Here is a 15,893-nt window from a genome sequence, read left to right as displayed (position 1 = left end):
ACAAGGAATTGAGGAGATGACCAACGAGAAGTCACGCGGTCGCATGGGTCACGTGACTGCGCGAAATGGAAGAAATCAGAGTGACGCGTTTGCATGCCTGACGCGACCGTACAGACTGGAAGCTACACGAACGACGCGAATGCGTGGACGACGCACACGCGTGGTACAAAAAACTCTGAGTGACGCGATCGCATGGACGACGCGGCCGCATGACGTGCGCGATCTACAGAATTACAAAAGTCGCAGGCAGAGATTCTGGGCCGTATTTCAACCCAGTGTCCCAGAAACACAGATTAAAGTCAGGGAACATACAGAGACTCAAATCATCACTTCAGATAAGATCATAATACACAATTTTAGGATTTAGATGTAGTTTTTAGTGAGAGAGGTTCTCTCCTCTCTCTTAGGATTAGGACTCCTCTTAAAGGACTTAGGATTATTTTCTACTTCTTCAATTACAGGTTCAATGTCCTTTTTATTTATCTTTCCAATTTGATTTATGAACTTGTCCATGTTAGAGTTGACATCTTTATTTAAATATAATTTGAGGTATTTCAGACTCATGATTGCTTTTCCTTATTTTTAATTTAGATTATTTACTATGGGCTTTGGTTGATTAATTGGTAACTTTTGAGTTATCAAACTCATCGTGATTGATAATTATTATTCTTGCTTATTAATTTAGATTCCTATAACTCTAGTCTTTCCTTAAGGAGTTGACTAGGACTTTAGGTATTAAATTAATTTGTCCACTTAACTGACCCTCATAGTTAGAGGTTGACTTAGTGGGAGCAACAGTATAATTCTCATCACCATTGATAAGGATAACTAGGATAGGACTTCCAGTTTTCATACCTTGCCAAAAGTTTTATTAGTTATTAATTTCTTAATTTCTGCAAACCACTTCTCTCATTCAAAACCCTTTTTAAAACCCAAAAACACTATTTTGCATAACCAATAATAATTCATACTTCCCTGCAATTCCTTGAGAAGATGACCCGAGGTTTGAATACTTCGGTTTATAAATTTTATTGGGTTTGTTACTTGTGACAACCAAAACGTTTGTAAGAAAGGTTGATTGCTTGGTTTAGAAACTATACTTGCAACGAGAATTTATTATAACTTCTAAACCATCAATCTTCCGCTCTTCAAAATGGTGCCGTTGCCTGGGAATTGCAAACGTGTGCATTATTATTGGTTATTGTAAATATTTTTCAAAAAAAAAAAATTTCAGATTTTAAAATTTTTATCTTATCTTATCTTATTTTTCAAAATTCAAATCTTTTTCAAAAAAATTATATCTTTTTCAAAAAATCATATCTTTTTCAAAATCTTATCTTATCCTTTTTCAAAAATCATATCTTTTTCAAAATCTTATCTTATCTTTTTTTTTTCAAAAATAATATCTTTTTCAAAATATTTTCTTTTGTTAATTTTTATTTTTATTTTCTCTCACTACTATGAACTCTCACCCCTTTGGCTATGAGTCTGGTTACAATTATGTTGCAGGAAGAGGAGATTATAATGACAACAAGCATCAAGGTTGGAAGTATCAAAGATGGGAGGAGCAACAAGGATTTGATCAACCCTCATGGCAACAACCACCTCCAATGGACTATCCACAACCATTATGTGATGCATATCAAGGCAATGGCTATGGTGAACACTCTTTTGATTATCAACAACCACCACCATATGCCTATGAACCCCCTCCTCAACATGACTTTGGACCACCATACTCGCAAACCCCTTTCCACCATTCACCTCCATATGACCCTAACCCCTATCCATCACACCAACCACTGTATGAGCCACATGAACCATACATAGAACCACCCCCATTCCAACATAATTACTCTCATGAACCACCACCTAAATATACACCATCTCCTTATCATTATCAAGCTGAACCCTCCTATCTATCCCAAACCTCCATGGAGAACACACTTACCTCTCTCAGGGGTCTCACCTCTGAACTCCAAAATCTTATATCCTGCATAGACCAATCTTCTACCACAAATACTCAACCCTCAAGCTCCAGTGCACTTCCATCTCAACCACAGGATGATCTCTCCATCCCATCACCACCATCCATGGAAGAGCCCCCACATCCATCAATCCAAGAGTAACATGATCCCAATGATGCTATTGACATGGAACAAGAGAGAAGGGATCATCCTCGTGAATCCATACTTTGTAAGGAGCTAGAGGAGGCACTAAAGGTGAAGGTAGAAGAGACCTTTGCAGATAAAGGAGTAGTTGAAGGGAGTTGTCATAGGAAAGAAACCATCAAGAAGAAGTATAATTTTATACTTAAACACCTGTATCAAGCGATAAATCGATTACCTTTCCGACGTTCGGACATTCAAGGAACCCCATGGCTTCATGTGGAGAATCTATTGAAAAACGTAGCATGATGGAGAAGTTAAAGACTCTAGTGGACAGTAAGGATCATGACTTGTTACTAGAACAAGTAGAGGAAGCCGAAACTATTGAAGAAGAAGAAGTGGTCGAAGACTTAGGAGATGCTGAGCCTCCATTGGAAAGTCCATTCATAGAGCCTCCTTCCAAGGTGGTTGATGTTGATGTTGAGGAAGGTGTACAACCTCCAAGGCATATCATGGTTGAAGACTTTGAAGGAGATGATCAAGAGATGGATTCAATCATTAATAAATTCTTATCTACATTTGAATCCTCTCCCATTGGACTTGACATGGTGATTAAAGAAGAAGAAGCACAACCTCCCATGCCTTTGGTGAATAGTGAAGAAGAAATTAAATTGGAAGAAAGCTACCAAGAGGAAGAGGTTGATATTGAAGGAGCTTGCAAAGAGGTGGTAGTTGTCAAAGAAGAACACAAAAGAGTGGAGCTTGCAAGTTCATTAGAAACCCCTCCCCCTAAGTTGCCATCATCCTTCACAACATTCAAGTGGGTAAAATTCATATCCCTTAGCTTTCTAATTCCACTTGAATATGGGCTACTGGAGATGGATGGTCAACTTAGAGCTCTTTGTGGCATTAAGAGTAAGAGGAAGATGGTCAGTGGTAAGAATTGTCCTGCAAGGTTCATTATGGTTGGAAGCTTTGAGTTTAAACGTAAAGGTTGGTGCAGAGCTCAATTGAATGTGTCTAGGAAGTTGTTTGGCTACTTCAGTGAGAATTCTAAAGCTGAACCACCCGGATGGAATCATGATAATCAACTTGAAGATGGGTGTAGAAACAAGATTTGGGATCCAGGAATATATGAGGATCAACTTTGGGAGCTCAAAACTTGTGGAGAACTTCATCAACGCTTGGTAAATTTACTTGGTATTGATAGAGCTTATTGGAAGTCCAAGCATTGGTGGAAGTTTCAGGATGAGTTCAAGCACAAGCCACCATGACAAGGAGCTCGCCAAATGTCCAACTTAAGGACTATAACTAAAAGTGCTGGGTGGGAGACAACCCACCATGGTATGATCGTTCCCTCTCCCTTTTACTCTAGTTTGGAGTTTTGATTGAACCTGGAATTTTGCATGACATTCATTGCATTCTGCATAATGCATCAAAAAAAAAAATTTCGCACGCGACGCGACAGCGTCACTAACGCGTCCGCGTCACAAGTGCATTCGGAAGAAAAGAAAACTGAACAGAGAGTCACGCGAAAGCGCGGCTGGAGGCGCGCCTTTGGAATAAATTGGTCCACGCGACCGCGTCGCTGACGCGTCCGCGTCATGTGGAAAAAATGCCTCCCAAGCGTCTGCGTCACCCACGCGAGCGCGTGCCTCAAAATCGACGTAAAAAGGGTATATGGCCGAAAGTTGAGCTAGAATTGGGCTGGATTCGTGCTAAAATCACAAGCCCAACCACGCTTACGCGTGCCCCACGCATTCACGCCGTTTTCAAATTTAGGCCATCCACGCGATCGCGTCAACCACGCGACCGCGTCACCCAAAGATTTGGCAATATGAGTTTCAAACAGAAAGTTTCGCGACCGCGAGGCTGCCCTCGCGCTAATGGCACAAATCGATCCATGCGACCGCGTGGATGACGTGTCCGCGTCATTTCATAGAAGCGCTATCCGTGCGAACGCGTCACTCATGCGTCCGCGTCACCAGCGGCGCACAGCCTATCCAAATCAGCCAAATATCTTATCTTTTTCTTCCCCATATCTAAATCTTTTCTTTCCCTCTTATTTCTTTCTTCCTCCTTTCTTCTTTTTCCATTGGTGTTAAAATTCTCTTCTTCAACTATTGCATCTTTTCCTGAATTATTCTAGTGCTTCATGACTTGTTTTATTCTAATTGGGTATTATTATTCTTAAGTCAATGCTAATTTTTATAATACTGATATTCCTCTTGCATTGATATGTACTTACACTGTCTTGCATTACCCACACTCTCTTTTCTATTGTTGCAACTTTTGCACTATTGATATGCCATTTGCTTCCACTATTTTCTCACTTGCATGTTGTAGCTACCATGTAATTGAGACCTTTATTATTTGGCATTAACACCCATATTTTATTTATGTCCTTATCTTTATTTTTGGGTTTCTTTCCTTCCTTTTTCTCTTCTTTCAGGATGGCCACTGGTGCGCGAAATTGTGAACAATACTTTTCACAACTCTCATAATCCCTGGTCATGAACTCCAAAAACTTGGTGGTTCAATTCCATGGCATTACACAACTTCGCACAACTAACCAGCAAGTGCACTGGGTCGTCCAAGTAATACCTTACGTGAGTAAGGGTCGATCCCACGGAGATTGTTAGCATTGAAGCAAGCTATGGTCATCTTGTAAATCTTAGTCAGGTAAACTCAAATGTATATGATGATGAATGAAAATAGCATAAAAGATAAAGATAGTGATACTTATGTATATCATTGGTGTAAGAGCTTCAGACAAGCGTATGAAGATGCCTTCCCTTCCGTCTCTCTGCTTTCCTACTGCCTTCATCCAATCCTTCTTACTCCTTTCCATGGCAAGCTCGTGTAGGGTTTCACTGTTGTCAGCAGCTACCTCCCATCCTCTCAGTGAAAGCGAGAGCATATGCTCTGTCACAGCATAGCGGAATTCAGCTGTCGGTTCTCGGTCAGGCCGGAATAATATCCATTGATACTTTTGCGTCTGTCACTAACGCCCTAGCCTGCTAGGAGTTTGAAGCACGTCACAGTCATTCAGTCATTGAATCCTACTCAGAATACCACAGACAAGGTGAGACCTTCCGGATTCTCTTGAATGCTGCCATCAGGTCCTGCCTATACCACGAAGATTCCGATTAAAGAATCCAAGAGATATTCACTAAGCCTCAGATGCTTGTAGAACAAGAGTGGTTGTCAGTCACTTTGTTCATGGGTGAGAAGGATGATGGGCGTCAATCATCACCTTCATCAAGTTGAAGAACAAGTGATATCTTGGACAAAGAACAAGCGGAATTGAATAGAAGAACAATAGTAATTGCATTAATACTCGAGGTACAGCAGAGCTCCACACCTTAATCTATGGTGTGTAGAAACTCCACAGTTGAAAATACATAAGCATAAGGTCTAGGCATGGCCGAATGGCCAGCCTCCCAATGATCTAAGATAGCATAAAACAAAGATAGCTACCCAAAGTCTCTAGATACAATAGTAAAAGGTCCTACTTATAGATAACTAGTAGCCTAAGGTATGAGTAAATGACATAAAAATCCACTTCCGGGCCCACTTGGTGTGTGCTTGGGCTGAGCAATGAAGCATTTTCGTGTAGAGACTCTCCTTGGAGTTAAACGCCAGCTTTAGTGCCAGTTTGGGCGTTTAACTCCCAATTAGGTGCCAGTTCCGGCGTTTAACGCTGGAATTTCTTGAGGTGACTTTGAACGCCGGTTTGGGCCATAAAATCTTGGGCAAAGTATGGACTATTATATATTGCTGGAAAGCCCAGGATGTCTACTTTCCAACGCCGTTGAGAGCGCGCCAATTGGGCTTCTGTAGCTCCAGAAAATCCACTTCGAGTGCAGGGAGGTCAGAATCCAACAGCATCTGCAGTCCTTTTGAGTCTCTGGATCAGATTTTTGCTCAGATCCCTCAATTTCAGCCAGAAAATACCTGAAATCACAGAAAAACACACAAACTCATAGTAAAGTCCAGAAAAGTGAATTTTAACTAAAAACTAATAAAAATATACTAAAAACTAACTAGATCATACTAAAAACATACTAAAAACAATGCCAAAAGCATACAAATTATCCGCTCATCACAACACCAAACTTAAATTGTTGCTTGTCCCCAAGCAACTGAAGATCAAATAAGATAAAAAGAAGAGAATATGCAATGAACTCCAAAAACATCTATGAAGATCAGTATTAATTAGATGAGCGGGGCTTTTAGCTTTTTGTCTCTGAATAGTTTTGGCATCTCACTCTATCCCTTGTAATTCAGAATGATTGGCTTCTTTAGGAACTTAGAATCCAGATAGTGTTATTGATTCTCCTAGTTAAGTATGATGATTCTTGAACACAGCTACTTATTGAGTCTTGGCCGTGGCCCAAAGCACTCTGTCTTCCAGTATTACCACCGGATACATACATGCCACAGACACATAATTGGCTGAACCTTTTCAGATTGTGACTCAGCTTTGCTAAAGTCCCCAATTAGAGGTGTCCAGGGTTCTTAAGCACACTCTTATTTGCCTTGGATCACAACTCTTATTCTTTCTTTTTCTTTCTTTCTTTTTTTTTCCTTTTTTTTTCGTTTGCTTCCTTCTCTCTTTTTTTTTTTTTTGTATTCACTGCTTTTTCTTGCTTCAAGAATCATTTTTAATGATTTTTCAGATCCTCAGTAACATGTCTCCTTTTTCATCATTCTTTCAAGAGCCAACATTCATGAACCACAAATTCAAAAGACATATGCACTGTTCAAGCATACATTCAGAGAACAAAAGTGTTGCCACCACATCAAATTAATTAAACTATTATAAAATTCAGAATTCATGCAATTCTTTCCCTTTCAATTAAGCACGTTTTTATTCAAGAAAGGTGATGGATTCATAGGACATTCATAACTTTAAGGCATAGATACTAAGACACTAATGATCACAAGACACAATCATGGATAAACATAAGCATAAAATTCGAAAAACAGAAGAATAAAGAACAAGGAAATCAAAGAACGGGTCCACCTTAGTGATGGCGGCTCTTTCTTGCTCTTGAAGATCCTATGGAGTGCTTGAGCTCCTCAATGTCTCTTCCTTGTTTTTGTTGCTCCTCCCTCATGATTCTATGGTCTTCTCTAATTTCATGAAGGATGATGGAGTGTTCTTGATGCTCCACCCTTAGTTGTCCCATGTTGGAACTCAATTCTCCTAGGGAGGTGTTTAGTTGCTCCCAATAGTTTTGTGGAGGAAAGTGCATCCCTTGAGGTATCTCAGGGATTTCTTGATGAGAGGGGTCTCTTGTGTACTCCATCTTTTTCTTGATGATGGGCTTATCCTCCTCAATGGGGGTATCTCCCTCTATGTCAACTCCAACTGAATAACAGAGGTGACAAATGAGATGAGGAAAGGCTAACCTTGCCAAGGTGGAGGTCTTGTCCGCCACCTTATAGAGTTCTTGGGCTATAACCTCATGAACCTCTATTTCTTCTCCAATCATGATGCTATGGATCATGATGGCCCGGTCTAGAGTAACTTCAGACCGGTTGCTAGTGGGAATGATTGAGCGTTGTATGAACTCTAACCATCCTCTAGCCACGGGCTTGAGGTCATGCCTTCTCAATTGAACCGGCTTTCCTCTTGAATCTTGCTTCCATTGTGCGCCCTCTTCACATATGATTGTGAGGACTTGGTCCAACCTTTGATCAAAGTTGACCCTTCTAGTGTAAGGATGCTCATCTCCTTGCATCATAGGCAAGTTGAATGCCACCCTCACACTCTCCGGACTAAAATCCAAGTATTTCCCCCGAACCATAGTGAGATAATTCTTTGGATTCGGGTTCACACTTTGGTCATGGTTCTTGGTGATCCATGCATTGGCATAGAACTCTTGAACCATCAAGATTCCGACTTGTTGAATGGGGTTGGTAAGTACTTCCCAACCTCTTCTTCGGATCTCATGGCGGATCTCCGGATATTCACCCTTTTTGAGTGAAAAAGGGACTTCGGGGATCACCTTCTTCAAGGCCACAACTTCATAGAAGTGGACTTGATGCACCCTTGAGAGGAATCTATCCATCTCCCATGACTCGGAGGTGGAAGCTTTTGCCTTCCCTTTCCTCTTTCTAGAGGTTTCTCCGGCCTTGGATGCCATAAATGGTTATGGAAAAACAAAAAGCAATGCTTTTACCGCACCAAACTTAAAATGTTTGCTCGTCCTCGAGCAAAAGAAGAAAGAAGAGAGTAGAAGAAGAAGAAATGAGGAAGAGGGAGAAGGTGGTGTGTTCGGCCAAGAAGGGAAAGAAGGGTTGTTTAGGTTGTGTGAAAATGAAGGGTTGAAGAAGGGTATATATAGGAGAGAGGGGGAGTAATGGTTCGGCCATTATGGGTGGGTTTGGGAGGGAAAGTGGTTTGAATTTGAAGGGTGAGGTTGGTGGGGATTTATGAAGGATGGATGTGAGTGGTGAAGAGAAAGATGGGATTTGATAGGTGAAGGGTTTTTGGGGAAGAGGTATTGAGGTGATTGGTGAATGGGGGAAGAAGAAAGAGAGTGGTGGTGGGGTCCTGTGGGGTCCACAGATCCTGTGGTGTCAAGAAAAAGTCATCCCTGCACCAAGTGGCATCAAAATTCACGTTTTGAGCCATTTCTGGCGTTAAACGCCGGGCTGGTGCCCACGCCAGGTTGTTGCCCTTTACTGGCGTTTAACGCCAGTCTGGTGCCCCTTTCTGGCGTTAAACGCCCAGAATGGTGCCAGACTGGGCGTTAAACACCCAACAGCTAGCATTACTGGCGTTTGAACGCCAGCTTCTTCTCCTCCAGGGTGTGCTATTTTTCTTCCTATTTTTCATTCTATTTTTGCTTTTTTCATTGTTTTTGTGACTTCTTATGATCATCAACCTACAAAAAAGATAAAATAACAAAAGAAAATAGTTAACTATAAAACATTGGGTTGCCTCCCAACAAGCGCTTCTTTAATGTCATTAGCTTGACAGAGGACTCTCATGGAGCCTCAGAAATACTCAAAACCGTGTTGTAACCTCCCAACACCAAACTTAGAGTTTGAATGTGGGGGTTCAACACCAAACTTAGAGTTTGGTTGTGGCCTCCCAACACCAAACTTAGAGTTTGACTGTGGGGGCTCTGCTTGGCTCTGTTTTGAGAGAAGCTCTTCATGCTTCCTCTCCATGATGATAGAGGGATGTCCTTGGGCTTTAAATACCAAGGATTCTTCATTCACTTGAATGATCAACTCTCCTCTATCAACATCAATCACAGCCTTTGATGTGGCTAGGAAGGGTCTGCCAAGGATGATAGATTCATCCATGCATTTCCCAGTCTCTAGGACTATGAAATCAGTAGGGATGTAATGGTCTTCAATCTTTACCAAAACATTCTCTACAAGTCCATGAGCTTGTTTTCTTGAATTGTCTGCCATCTCTAATGAGATTCTTGCAACTTGCACCTCAAAGATCCCTAATTTCTCCATTACAGAGAGGGGCATGAGGTTTACACTTGACCCTAAGTCACACAAGGCCTTCTTGAAGGTCATGGTGCCTATGGTACAAGGTATAGAAAACTTCCCAGGATCCTGCCTCTTTTGAGGCAGTTTCTGCCTAGACAAGTCATCCAGTTCCTTAGTGAGCAAAGGGGGTTCATCCTCCCAAGTCTCATTTCCAAATAACTTGTCATTTAGCTTCATGATTGCTCCAAGGTATTTAGCAACTTGCTCTTCAGTGACATACTCATCCTCTTCAGAGGAAGAATACTCATCAGAGCTCATGAAAGGCAGAAGTACGTCCAATGGAATCTCTATGGTCTCATTTTGAGCCTTAGATTCCCATGGTTCCTCATTGGGGAACTCAGAGGAGGTTGGTGCACGCCCATTGAGGTCTTCCTCAGTGGCGTCTACCTCCTCTCTTTCCCTTCCACATTCAGCCATGGTTATGGCTTTGCATTCTCCTTTTGGATTTTCTTCTGTATTACTTGGGAGAGTACTAGGAGGGAGTTCAGTAATTTTCTTGCTCAGCTGTCCCACTTGTCCTTCCAAATTTCTGATGGAGGACCTTGTTTCATTCATGAAACTTTGAGTGGTTTTGATTAGATCAGAGACCATTGTTGCTAAGTCAGAAGTACTCTGCTTAGAACTCTCTGTCTGTTGCTGAGAAGATGATGGAAAAGGCTTGCCATTGCTAAACCTATTTCTTCCACTATTATTGTTATTAAAACCTTGTTGAGGTCTCTCTTGATTCTTCCATGAGAGATTTGGGTGATTTCTCCATGAAGAGTTATAGGTGTTTCCATAGGGTTCTCCTAGGTAATTCACCTCTTCCATTGAAGGGTTCTCAGGATCATAAGCTTCTTCCTCAGATGAAGCTTCCTTAGTACTGCCATGTGCATTTTGCATTCCAGACAGACTTTGAGAAATCAAATTGACTTGTTGAGTCAATATCTTGTTCTGAGCCAATATGGCATTCAGAGTGTCAATCTCAAGAACTCCTTTCTTCTGACTAGTCCCATTGTTCACAGGATTCCTTTCAGAAGTGTACATGAATTGGTTATTTGCAACCATTTCAATCAATTCTTGAGCTTCTGCAGGCGTCTTTTTCAGATGAAGAGATCCTCCAGCAGAGCTATCCAAAGACATCTTGGATAGTTCAGAGAGACCATCATAGAAGATACCTATGATGCTCCATTCAGAAAGCATGTCTGAGGGACATTTTCTGATTAATTGTTTGTATCTTTCCCAAGCTTCATAGAGGGATTCTCCATCCTTCTGTCTGAAGGTTTGGACTTCCACTCTAAGCTTACTCTATCTTTGTGGTGGAAAGAACTTTGCCAAGAAGGCATTGACTAGCTTTTCCCAAGAGTCCAGGCTTTCTTTAGGTTGTGAGTCCAACCATGTCCTAGCTCTGTCTTTTACAACAAAAGGGAATAGCATCAGTCTGTAGACCTCAGGGTCAACCCCATTAGTCTTGACTGTGTCACAGATTTGCAAGAATTCAGCTAAGAACTGATGAGGATCTTCCAATGGAAGTCCATGGAACTTGCAATTCTGTTGCATTAGAGAAACTAATTGAGGCTTAAGCTCAAAGTTGTTTGCTCCAATGGCAGGGATAGAGATGCTTCTCCCATAGAAATCAGGAGTAGGTGCAGTGAAGTCACCCATCACCTTCCTTGCATTGTTGGCATTGTTGTTGTTTTCGGCTACCATGGGTTCTTCTTCCTTGAAGAATTTGGTCAGGTCCTCAACAGAGAGTTGTGCTCTAGCTTCTTTTAGCTTTCTCTTCAAGGTCCTTTCAGGTTCAGGGTCAGCTTCAACAAGAATGCCTTTGTCTCTGCTCCTGCTCATATGAAAGAGAAGAGAACAAGAGAAATGTGGAATCCTTTATGTCACAGTATAGAGATTCCTTGAAGTGTCAGAGGAAAAGAAAAATAGAAGAAAGAAGGTAGAAGAATTCGAACTTGATTAGTTAGAGTTCGAATTGGGCATTAAGAAGGAGCAGTACTCCATAAATAGAAGGATGTGAGAAGGAGGGAAGAGGATTTTCGAAAATTAATTAAAAAGATGTCAAAAACATTTTAAAAATTGATTGATAATTTTCGAAAATTGAAAGTGGGGAAGAATTAAAGTGATTTTTAAAAAAAAATTTTGAAATTAGAAGTCAAAAAGATTTGATTGAAAAGTTTTTTTGAAAAAGATGTGATTAAAAAGATTTGATTGAAAAGTTATGGTTTTAAAAAGATGTGATTGAGAAGATATGATTTGAAAACAATTTTAAAAGATATGATTTGAAAACAATTTGAAAAGATATGATTTAAAAAAAATTAATGACTTGCCTAACAAGAAAAGATATGATTCAAACATAAAACCTTTCTTAATAGAAAAGGCAAAAAATGTTCAATCAAATCATTAATTGTTAGTAAGTATCTTTGAAAAAGGAAAGAAATTGATTTTGAAAACATTTGATTGAAAAGATATGATTTGAAAAAGATTTGGTTTTGAAAAACTTTGAAAACTTGAAAAAAAATTGGTTTGAAAACAAAATCTTCCCCCTAGCACCATCCTGGCGTTAAACGCCCAGAATGGTATACATTCTGGCGTTTAACGCCCAAAATGCTACCTCTTTGGGCGTTAAACGCCCAACCAGGTGCCCTGGCTGGCGTTTAAACGCCAGTCTGTCTTCTTTACTGGGCATTTTTGAATGCTCAGCTTTTTCTGTATAATTCCTCTGCAGTATGTTCTGAATCTTCAATTCTTTGTATTATTGACTTGAAAAGACACAAATTAAAAATATTTTTGGATTTTTAATAATCAAAATGCAACAGGAATCAAATAACAATGCATGCAAGACACCAAACTTAGCAGTTTGTGTACTACGGACACTATATGAGACACATAAACACTCAAGCCAAAAGAATTCAAAGATCAAAACAAAGAAATATATGCATGGATTCGAAAAATGTAACAAAAACATGCATTTGACACCAAACTTAAGATGAGACACTAGACTTAAGCAAGAAACATCAAATATTTTTGGTTTTTTATGATTTTGTAATTTTTTTTTGTGTTTTTCGAAAATTAAGTGGAAAAAGATATCAAAATTCTTAATGAGAATTCCAGGAATCAGTGCAATGCTAGTCTAGGACTCCGGTCCAGGAATTAGACATGGCTTCACAGCCAGCCAAGCTTTCAAAGAAAGCTTCGGTCCAAAACACTAGACATGACCAAAGGTCAGCCAAGCCTTAGCAGATCACTGCCCCAAAAGCAAAATTGATGAAAATCAACAAGCTCTTGTGGTGATAAGTTGAAACCTCGGTCCAATCAGATTAGACATGGCTTCTCAGCCAGCCAGATTTCAACAAATCATCATGAAACTCTAGAATTCATCTTCAAGAATTTCGAAAAAAAAATAAATACCTAATCTAAGCAACAAGATGAACCGTCAGTTGTCCAAACTAGAACAATCCCAGGCATTGTTACCAAAAGCTTGCTCAAAACTTGAACAATCCCCGGCAACGGCGCCAAAAACTTGGTGCGCGAAATTGTGAACAATACTTTTCACAACTCTCATAATCCCTGGTCATGAACTCCAAAAACTTGGTGGTTCAATTCCATGGCATTACACAACTTCGCACAACTAACCAGCAAGTGCACTGGGTCGTCCAAGTAATACCTTACGTGAGTAAGGGTCGATCCCACGGAGATTGTTAGCATTGAAGCAAGCTATGGTCATCTTGTAAATCTTAGTCAGGTAAACTCAAATGTATATGATGATGAATGAAAATAGCATAAAAGATAAAGATAGTGATACTTATGTATATCATTGGTGTAAGAGCTTCAGACAAGCGTATGAAGATGCCTTCCCTTCCGTCTCTCTGCTTTCCTACTGCCTTCATCCAATCCTTCTTACTCCTTTCCATGGCAAGCTCGTGTAGGGTTTCACTGTTGTCAGCAGCTACCTCCCATCCTCTCAGTGAAAGCGAGAGCATATGCTCTGTCACAGCATAGCGGAATTCAGCTGTCGGTTCTCGGTCAGGCCGGAATAATATCCATTGATACTTTTGCGTCTGTCACTAACGCCCTAGCCTGCTAGGAGTTTGAAGCACGTCACAGTCATTCAGTCATTGAATCCTACTCAGAATACCACAGACAAGGTGAGACCTTCCGGATTCTCTTGAATGCTGCCATCAGGTCCTGCCTATACCACGAAGATTCCGATTAAAGAATCCAAGAGATATTCACTAAGCCTCAGATGCTTGTAGAACAAGAGTGGTTGTCAGTCACTTTGTTCATGGGTGAGAAGGATGATGGGCGTCAATCATCACCTTCATCAAGTTGAAGAACAAGTGATATCTTGGACAAAGAACAAGCGGAATTGAATAGAAGAACAATAGTAATTGCATTAATACTCGAGGTACAGCAGAGCTCCACACCTTAATCTATGGTGTGTAGAAACTCCACAGTTGAAAATACATAAGCATAAGGTCTAGGCATGGCCGAATGGCCAGCCTCCCAATGATCTAAGATAGCATAAAACAAAGATAGCTACCCAAAGTCTCTAGATACAATAGTAAAAGGTCCTACTTATAGATAACTAGTAGCCTAAGGTATGAGTAAATGACATAAAAATCCACTTCCGGGCCCACTTGGTGTGTGCTTGGGCTGAGCAATGAAGCATTTTCGTGTAGAGACTCTCCTTGGAGTTAAACGCCAGCTTTAGTGCCAGTTTGGGCGTTTAACTCCCAATTAGGTGCCAGTTCCGGCGTTTAACGCTGGAATTTCTTGAGGTGACTTTGAACGCCGGTTTGGGCCATAAAATCTTGGGCAAAGTATGGACTATTATATATTGCTGGAAAGCCCAGGATGTCTACTTTCCAACTCCGTTGAGAGCGCGCCAATTGGGCTTCTGTAGCTCCAGAAAATCCACTTCGAGTGCAGGGAGGTCAGAATCCAACAGCATCTGCAGTCCTTTTGAGTCTCTGGATCAGATTTTTGCTCAGATCCCTCAATTTCAGCCAGAAAATACCTGAAATCACAGAAAAACACACAAACTCATAGTAAAGTCCAGAAAAGTGAATTTTAACTAAAAACTAATAAAAATATACTAAAAACTAACTAGATCATACTAAAAACATACTAAAAACAATGCCAAAAAGCATACAAATTATCCGCTCATCAGCCACCACGAAGAGAGAGAAAAAGCTTCTTAATGGGGAGGCAGACAAGTCAATCTGCACAATCTATAGAGAAAGATATCAGTTGGAGTAGCCCGTCCACTTGTACATCTTAGCATGCACTGAGGACGGTGCAATCTTTAAGTGTGGGGAGGTCGATACCGATCTCCACGGGTTAGTTATTCTCTTCTTAACACCAATATTCTATTTTCTTTATTAGTTCATTGTTGCATTGCATAATAGATTGCATGTGTAGTTGATTGTTTGCATTTAAGTACTACTTGGTTGAAAAATAATAAGTTTCTTTTTAAGACCTTATTTTAAAAAATTTCACTAATTTAAACTAAAAAATTTTTTAAATTTTCTATGTGTTAAATTTGTTTGGAAGTTGTATTTGGAACATGGTTTTTGAGCCAAAGAACACACAACCTGCGAGATTTTGAGCTTATTTATATGGTTACATTATTTAACCATAAATTTTTTTTCTTGTGTGTTTTCTTCTCTATGATTGTAATCTTTATTTTGTTCCAATCTATATGTCCAATATTTAGTGTATTTACATGCTTGCATATGATTGAGGCCATATTTGATTATTAACTCACTTATCCCAAATAAAGCCTACCCTTTTATGTCACCCTTGTTAGCCACTTTGAGCTTTTTAATCTCCTTCTGTTCTATAACCACATCACTAGCCTTAAGCAGAAAAACAAATTAAATATCCCAATTGAATCTTTGGTTAGCTTAAGATAGAGGTTGTACATCAACTAAGTGTGGGGAAACTGTGAGAACATGGGTTAATAAGGGAATGTATCATGTTTCTAATTTTGAATATTGGGAAATTTGGATACCTACTCATGTAAAACAGAAAATAAAAAAATTCCATATGCATTGATATGTTATTTTAGTTTTTATGTCTCAATAAAAAAAGAAAAAGAAAAAAAATATATATAATATAAATAAATAAATAAGGGGACAAAATTACCCCAATGTTAAGTTAATAAAAGATCAATGCATATGTGACACAAATTAAAAGAAAAGTTGATACATGAGTATGTGATACAAAAGTGAGAATGATGGGTAGCTAGGCATGATTTTAGAAGTTATATAG

The 15,893-nt window shown here is 39.8% G+C and overlaps 1 non-coding gene across 1 annotated transcript; it reads left to right on the top strand.

Moving 5' to 3' along the window:
• Positions 1-10,808: 10,808 nt before the first annotated feature.
• LOC130963878 (small nucleolar RNA R71) lies at positions 10,809-10,916 on the top strand. The gene has a single exon (XR_009079995.1). It is a non-coding gene; the product is annotated as a small nucleolar RNA R71 (small nucleolar RNA).
• Positions 10,917-15,893: the final 4,977 nt, after the last annotated feature.

This window comes from Arachis stenosperma, chromosome 2 (genome assembly GCF_014773155.1).
Source record: "Arachis stenosperma cultivar V10309 chromosome 2, arast.V10309.gnm1.PFL2, whole genome shotgun sequence".
In the NCBI taxonomy this organism is placed as follows: domain Eukaryota; kingdom Viridiplantae; phylum Streptophyta; class Magnoliopsida; order Fabales; family Fabaceae; genus Arachis; species Arachis stenosperma.
The sequence above is the reverse complement of the archived record's forward strand: the minus strand, read 5'-3'. Positions and strand labels throughout refer to the sequence as shown.